The sequence below is a fragment of the Phoca vitulina genome, unplaced genomic scaffold (genome assembly GCF_004348235.1).
Source record: "Phoca vitulina isolate PV1807 unplaced genomic scaffold, GSC_HSeal_1.0 scaffold55, whole genome shotgun sequence".
NCBI classification, from domain to species: Eukaryota; Metazoa; Chordata; class Mammalia; order Carnivora; family Phocidae; genus Phoca; species Phoca vitulina.
Genome location: NW_022589758.1, coordinates 4,933,076 through 4,941,551, shown reverse-complemented (window position 1 = coordinate 4,941,551; position 8,476 = coordinate 4,933,076). Strand labels below are relative to the sequence as shown.

At 50.8% G+C, this 8,476-nt stretch overlaps 1 non-coding gene across 1 annotated transcript; it reads left to right on the top strand.

Annotated features, from left to right (window-relative positions):
• The first annotated feature begins 8,120 nt into the window (after positions 1 to 8,120).
• Positions 8,121 to 8,193, top strand: TRNAV-UAC. Its single transcript has one exon. It is a non-coding gene; the product is annotated as a tRNA-Val (tRNA).
• Positions 8,194 to 8,476: the final 283 nt, after the last annotated feature.

Sequence of the window (8,476 nt, the reverse complement as noted above, 5' to 3'; positions counted from 1 at the left end):
ACTTAAAAAAAAACAAAACAAAACAAACCCAACCTCCCACACTACCCAATACTGTGCTCCTAGACATATTGCAGGCCAAGGGACTGCGACACAGAGCAGCCCCTCAGTAACTGGTGGGCAGATCAGAGACGCTGTCAAAATGATACAGGAGACATCGAAGGGTGAGAAATGTGGAAATGTTGAATCGGTAGGTATATATTTTCCCTTCACGTAACTGAAACTCCTACTAAACAACGGCATTACAAATTAGGGGTTTTATTTTTCACATGAAACAAAGAATCTGGAAGTACGAAATCTGGGGCTGGGACCCAGGCACCTTCTTTCTTTCAGCCGAGTCACGTAGCTTTCTTATTCAAAATTGTCAACTCACGGTCACAAAGTAGCTGCTCTACCTCCAACATCCACATTTGCATTCCAGGCAGAAAGCAAACAACTAAGGGCAAACTGACGCATACCACCTGAGTCTACCTTCATTTAAAGAAATGGTTTTGGAAGCCCCCCTGCTTCCAAACATCTCATGGCCAGAACTGTGCTGCGCAGTCTCTTTTAGCTGCAAGGGAGCCTGGGAAATCAAGTTGTTTTCGCTGGATACATTGCCAAATGAAACAAAATCAGGCAGTGCAGTGTAGAGGTTGAATACAGCCTACGGAGCCAGCTGGCCTGGTGTAAAGCCCTGCTCCTTATTTACTAGCTGTATGACTTACACAAGTCACTTAATTATTCTATGCCTCCGTTTTCTCATCTATAAGCCAGGCACGACAACCTTTTCTCACAGGGTTCCGTGTGGATTAAATGAGTTAATCTGAGCAAAGAGTTTAGAATGGTCTCTAATACATAGCAAGTACTATACAAGGGTTTATTCTTATCTTTATTACTGAGGAAAAGAAGAAGAATGAATTGGGGGTAAGCAACCAACAGTAGCCCTGATGTGTTGTCTCGACCCCCACGTGTCCTGGCTACTGGGCTCCGGGCGAGCAAGTACCCTGCTGTGTTTGAGAACCGCTGGCTGGCTCCCAAGACACAATGACACCGAAACCCTGCCCTGCTGGAAGGGGCTCTTTCCCCATTTACTGGGAACTGAAGGCAACCAAAACTTCCGAGCATCTGAGACAGGACCCCACTGCCAGGCACTGCGCTGACGCCCATCCACTTTCGACGAATCATCAGGACTCCTTCTGTCGCGAGCGTCAGCGAACCCACTCCAGCTGGCCTAAGCAAAACCAGGAATGCCTTCTTCCAATAACTGAGGAGTCAACAGGCGTACGTAAGGCATGGCTGGGTGGAGGCCTTACAGGACGGCATCCAATCGTTCTCCTTCTCAGCTCTAACCCCTCGCTCCATTCTTAGGCTTCAAGCAGGCAGCAGATGTCTTCATGCTTTGTGGTCACTCACTCCCTTCTCCATTCCCCGCATTTGACTCCCACCTCCTCAAAGGAGAAACAAGACGATCGCTTTTCCAGCCTCTCTCCAGACAAGAGCACAGGGGGATAACTTAGGCTCCGCCAGAGACTTCACTTAAGAGGGCAGCACGAGGAGCCAAGGGGTTATGAAATCCATCTTGTGACAACATTAGTGACAGAGGGGTTCAGTTTTCAGAGGCGCGGCGCCCCATCACTGGCTTGAGTTGCTGCCTCTGTACTCAGTGGGCGTCTTGGCTGGTGCAGCCCCGCGGTGAGATTAAGACATTATTCCTGGCCTTGGAGTCTCCAAGGCCTTTTTGGAGATACTGTACGCCACCAACTATCCTTTAATAAACTCATTTTCTTGTGAAACTAGCAGAAGTGTTGAATCCAGTTAGGTGATGTGAGGCTTTGGTAACAAACGATCCCAAATCTTCATGGCTTACAATGATCAAGGTTTACTTTTCACTCTGATTCCACGGCCAGTGTAGGTTGGCTGCAGTTCCATCACCTGGGGTCTTTTCTCTAAGACTCAGGACAACCTCTCTCTGAGCGTTGTTTTTCCCATAGCAAAGGGCAACACTGAAGTAGCGAATCCCAAGTTGGCTCTTCACACTTCTGCTTAGAAGTGATACACATCACTTCTGCCCACATTCATTCGACCGAACAAGTCACTCAGTCAAGCCTACGGCGGGGGAAATGGTGTTAAAATCCCACAGGGGGAAGAGCAGTGAGTACTGTGAACAAGAGGGTTCTGCTGTATGCGACTACGAGTCCGGTCTGATACATGGCAATAGTCAGGTGAGGGCAGCAGAACCTCCAGCCTCTGGATGATCTCACGTTCAAGTCAAGGACCGAGAAACAAGGAAATGTCTCTTCTCGGAGTTCAGGGAAAAGCCCCAGGTTTAGCTCTGACTGGGAGTAACTGAGCCGGCTCTGAGCAGATTCCCAACCCTGAACAGATTCATTCAAGACATATTTACTGGACCCTTACTATGTATCAGGTACTACTTAGGCCCTGTGGAGCAAAGCAGTGAACAGAACCAAATCCACACCTTCATGGAACTTGCATTCTAGTCCAGGATGGCGGGGGACAAGCAACAAAACGAGTAAGTAAATATCCAGCAAATGAGATGGCAGTAAGTCTTGCAAAGCAAAATAAGGCGGGAAAGGGGGGTACCGCATTTCCAGTGTGAAGAAGGGGGGGAAGAGTAACTGTAAATAGGGCAGTCAGGAGAGGCCTTGCTGACACGATATTTGGGCAAATACCTGAGCAAGGTGAGAGAGCGAGCAATGGGATGGCCTAGGGAATGAGCATTCAAGGCTGAGAGAACAGCAGGTCCAAAGGCCCCGAGGCAGAAGAGGCCCAGTGTGTTTGAAGAACAGCAAGCAGGCAAGTGTGGCCGGAGTACACAGTAAAAGAAAAGGCAAAGTGATAGGATGTATAATCCAAGAGGTAATGGACGGGGGAGAAGGCGCATCCCACAGGGCCTGGCAGGCCACTGTATGCCCTTGGCTTTCACTCTAGCTACGGTGAGGAGCTACTGGAGGGTTCTGAGCAGAGGAGTGAGACGATCCAACGTACCTTTTAAAAAGGTCACTCCGGCTACTGTGCAGAGAATATTCCATAGGGAGAAAAGGGCAGAAGCTGGGAGGCCAGGACATGAGGTGTTTGGCAATGACCCAGGCCAAATGGGATGATGGCCTTGACTGGTGTGGTAGCAGAGGAGACACAGAAAGTGACGGATCGGATTCTACATAGATCCTAAAGGGGAAGCCAATAGGATTTGCTAGTAGGATTAGATTCAGGGTATGAGGAAAAGAAGAATCAAGTCTAATTCAAAGTTTTGGGCCTCAATAGGTGGAAAGATGAAGCTGTTGCGATCTGACAGAAGGAAGAGAGAAGGGAGCAGATTGAAGGTGGACATCAGGAGCTTCGCTGCAGCTCTGATAGGTTTGAGATGCCTATTAGACACACATCTAAATGGACATGTGGAGCAGGTAGATTCGGAGTTTGGGAGGAAAGTCTCAATGAGGTTATAGGTGTTATTTCAAGCCATTCAAATGAATGAGGTCGTCCAGGGGGTGGGAATGAATAGAGAAGAAGTCCAAGTGCAAAGGTGACTGAGAAGCGGTGACTCCCAAGGTAGGAAACAAAAATCGGGAGAGGACGGGGTCCTAAAAGCCAGGAGGGCAAAGTGCTTCCAAAAGGAGAGGAATCGGAGCAGTGCCTATGGACACATCTTTCTAGGAGTTCTGCTGCAAAGAAGAGCAAACAAACCAAACTAGCTAGAGGCAGAAAGGGGATCAAGAGGTTTTTTTTTTCTTTTTTTCAGAATTTATTTATTTATTTGACAGACAGAGCGAGAGAGGGAACACAAGCAGGGGGAGTGAGAGAGGGAGAAGCAGGCTCCCCGCTGAGCAGGGAGCCCGACGCGGGGCTCGATCCCAGGGATCACGACCTGAGCCGAAGGCAGACTGAGCCACCCAGGCGCCCCTCAAGAGCTCTTTTTAATGCTGAGAGAGATTGCAGCGTTGCTCGTAGGCTCATCCGAAGGAGAGGACAGAGAAGGTAAATAATGATGTAGGAGAAAGGGGACTTGCTGGAGTGATTTCCAGGAGGAGGCAAGAGCAGGTGGCGGGCTGGATTTTGAGAGGAATGCAGACAGTTCACCTAGGACCGGCTCTCTCGGCGACAGCACTACAGACATCCGGGACCGGGTAAGCCTTGCCGTGGGGGCCTGTTGTGTGCTTGGCAGGATGTTTCACAGCATCCCCGGTCCCTACCCCCCAGAAGTCAGCAACACACCAGCCCCTGCACCCATGCTGTGACCACCGAAAGTGTCTGCACACATTACCAAGTGGCCCCCAAGATTTCGCCCCCCACCAGGGGACATTTTGGGTGGTCACAACTGGGGGGAGGGGTGCTAGGGGCATCGAGTGGGTAGAGGCCGGGGATGCTGTGAGGCATCCCACCATGCACAGAACGACCCCCACGACCAAGAGTTACTCGGTCCCAAGTGTCAACACAGCTGCTGAGAAGCCCTGATCTACAGGAAGAGGCCTGGTTGAGATCTCTGATGGCACAGACACCGGTGGGTGGGCAGAGGTGGTGGGGACTTGTGGAAGTTCTCTTCTCATTGCTTCCATCTCTTTATTGAAAAAAGAAGCAGGTTCATCAGCTGTGAGGCTGGGAAGGAGGTACAGGAAGTTCAGGGAGAGAAGATATGAAACTGTCCTTTAGGAGAAGAGGAGAATGAATGGACGGGGAAGTAGACGCGATTCTAGGCTACATTAAGCGTTCACTTGAGGTAAGTAGTCAAGAATTTAGTGTGAAATCCGTTGACCTGGATACGTGTTCCTCTTGGGGCCATATACAAGGGCAGAGTATGGAGAGAGCTGGACTTCACAGACTGTGGTTTTGCCAACAAGTACAAGCAACAAAAGGGCGCACGAGCGATAAAAATGACCACAGAAGTTGAGCCGGGTAAGAAGACAGAGAGATGTAGATGACTATGAAAAGGTAGGTGGGCAAAGAGCAACAAACATCAAATATCCATTCCAATAGGCTACTTTCAAATGTTTTGAACATGATGAGCTGCAAAAGGGTGGAAATTAAGGTGAGCTGACATACTAAGGTAATGACGTTGTCTTAGTAAATACTGGAGCACGATACTGAAAGACAGAGTATAACCATTTCTAAATGTAACCAGATAAACGGAGCTTCCTAAGTCAGCTCAGTGTTTGGGGCCATGGTTTCCCTGGTTGAGTTGCTCTCCATCAGTGAAGCCATCCGCTAGGGAAGCCACACCAAACACCCGAGAAATCAGGGGACTCAAAAGTTTGAAGTGACTTCTAGTCCTTATTTACTAGTTTGTTGGTGGATTTGACTTACAGTTGTTCAGATGCTTATGGGCATACCTGGGGGCGGGGGGCAGGCCTCACACATCTGACTGAACTGCCTGAAGTACCAGGCAAAACTGTGGCCATCTGAAAGGCTATCCATGATGCTGACGCTTCCAAGGTCAAAGTCACCAACGGTTGTTTCTGGGCAGGCTTTTGTTTCCTGCTTTTGAGGACTTCATCTTAAAATTACAAAGGAGGGACACCTGGGTAGCTCAGCTGGTTGAGCGCCTGACTCTTGGTGTCGGCTCACATCATGATCTCAGGGTCTTGGGATCCAGCCCCGTGTTCCGGTCACCCTCTGAGGGTCATGGAATCAAGCGCTGCTTTAGGCTCCACGCTCTGCAGGGAGTCGGCTCAAGATTCTCTCTCTCTCTCAAATAAATAAATCTTAAAAAAAAAAAAGGATTAAAATTACAAAGGAAAAAATAAAAGGTATCCATTTCCTCCCTGAGCGCATTATGAAATATTACAAGAAACCAAGGGCACTCTTATGGGAACAACATGTAGCCTTTGCGGACATGGGCCTCCTGAAATCACTTAGGTATCAGAAGACTGAGTATAAGCAGAATGGTCTCAGGCAAGGCATTCAGACTCGTCGGCTTTAACTTCCTCAGCCGAAAAATGAAGATAGTCATACTTAGCACGGCCACCTCATAGGAGTGTATGTGAAAGTGCTTTGTAAACCATCTTGTACTTTACTAACAATAGAGATTGTGCCTACACTTTGAGGGCAGCAGGAAAGTGGAACAAAAGTCTCCCTCCTTGTCCGAATGGAAAAAAGGCACAAGAGTTTTTCACTAAAGGCAGAAACCTACGTGGCATGCCGCAGAGGGGGCACCAGCTTCTTTTCTACATGGAGTATGTGTGGGAACTTGGCCAAAGCTTGCACTCGGAGAACCCATCCTCTAGAGCAAGGGCAGACAGAAAGCTGGAAGACCAGCAAAGCATTCCCTAGAGAAAAACCAAAACACAGCTGTGAGTGTAATTTCAGGCCTAATTCGCGGCAGCCTTGTTCTGCACTGACAGAGGTTTGGAAACAGGTGGGATATACTTATCATAGGGCATCCTGGGAGTCATTACGGTTCATGGATTAGCAGGAAACGTTGAGCTTTCATGAATCCATCCTCCTGCTGGTGGCTATCCACTCGTGGTCATCTGCATTAAGTGCTCAAGAGGCCTGGAGAAAGGCATCAACAAAAAGGCATTCTGCAACGGGCCCCATGATGAATATTCCAGGGAGCTCAGTAGGAGGTAGGAAGCCTGGCAGTAGAGAACCCAAGCCCTAGCTGCAGGCCTGCCTCTATTCCTGTGGAAAACATACATGGCAGGTGACTGCCTTCATTTGCCCACCCGGAAAGGAGGGATAACATTTAGACCCAGAGGGGAAGTGGGGGTATCTAGTCCAACCCACGCATTTCACAAAGGAGGACACTGAGGCTTGGGAGGTGAACTGAAGAGCACATAGCTAATGAGCAACCAGGGCAGGGCTAGAATCCAGATTATGCCCCCCAGATTAGTGTGCCTTCCACCCACCTGTTTCTTCCAGGGGTCTTCCCAGGAAGACAGGGATTGGCTGAAGGGGTTGCTTTCATACAATCAGTACCATCTCTCCATCATTCTGCCAGCTTCAGAGGAAGACGCCAGGGAAAAAGACAGCCCCAGCCTACAGCCATGTTCAACTCAGCACTTAAAGATGCCTGATCTTCAGTGGGTTTTCAAGCTTGAGGATGGTGAGCAATCCTAGGACGGTGACGAAGATCCATCCAAAGGCACTGGGGAGGGCAAACGGCACTGACAATGAAAACTAAAAAGCGAGACCACACAGGAGCCCTTCGTAATGGAGGGTTCCAGCATCTGATCGGGGCCCACAGTCCCGGAAGCACAGCGACAGGTTCACGGGCCACGACCTGTGGGCTCGCAGGGGCCGGCGCTGGGTTTAATGCTCTGCTTTTCACCGTTTTGGAGTTCCTAATAACTCGTGCACAAGGAACCTGGCATTTTCATTTTGCACTGGGCCCCTCAACTCTTGCGGCGGGTCCCGCTTCATCACCCCCAGCCGTAAAGGGGTGGCCCGTCTACACCGGCCCTCCCATCCCCACCCCAGCCCAGACACATAGGGGCCATCAAAAGTCCTGCGACTTTCAGCCCCCGTGGGCGGGGGTGGGGGGTTCGGGAGAGGACGAACGCGGTGAAAATGTCAGGGGAGCTTTAGGAGCCTACACCCTCGGGCAGGGGGCCCACTAACCAGCGGCCTCTTCCAACCCTGGCAACAGAAATGCCAAAATGACAGTGGCCCCCAGCCCACACCCAAACCCCGCGCCGCCTGAATCTTTGGCCCCAAGTGGCGCTCCTGTCCGCCCCGCTCCGGACTCAAGCCCCCCAGTGCTGCCGGCAGCGGCTCAGGGGGCCCAGGGATAAAGCGGGAAAGCGCGGCTCCCTCGCCAGCCGAGGGAAGCTGCCTAGAGCGGTCGTGGCCGCGGCACGGTCCGCTTCCGCCCGCCCTCTGGGCGGGTCCCGCCGGCCTCGCGCGGCCAGAAAGTTTGGGACGGGTGATTAGCGGGGCGGCTCTCAGGAGGGTAACCCCAGCCCTGGCCTCGCCCTGGTCACAGGGGTGACGAACGTGGCGGGCAGGTTACGCGAGCAGCCCAAACGCCACGGGCGGAGCCGGGGACTTGGCCGCGAACACCCTACCTTGCAGGGGGGGCGGGGCCACGGCGGAGGTGGAGCTACGGCCGAGAGGCGGGTTTTGAGCGGAGGCGCTGTTTCGGATGTGAGACTATGAATAAGCTAATGATGGCGATTTTGTAACGCGGAGGTTCCATAGTGTAGTGGTTATCACGTCTGCTTTACACGCAGAAGGTCCTGGGTTCGAGCCCCAGTGGAACCACGGGTGCGGACTTCCTTTTCTCTTCCACTTTTAACATTTGAGTGCACAGGCAAAAAAAAACCGGAAAGCAAGACAAAGTTCTTTTCTTACTCCTTTAAAAATAATATTTGTTTTACTTTTCTATTTGGGGACATTTAAATTTTTTTTCTTAATTTTTAATTTTTTTTTGGGGGGGGGGGGATATGTTTTTATTGCAGAAGCATAATGACAAATACCCTCTCCTCCCATCAGCAACAGCAGAGGTGGGTGCCTGGTCGTGTCATAGTCCCGAGGACGTCCCCGC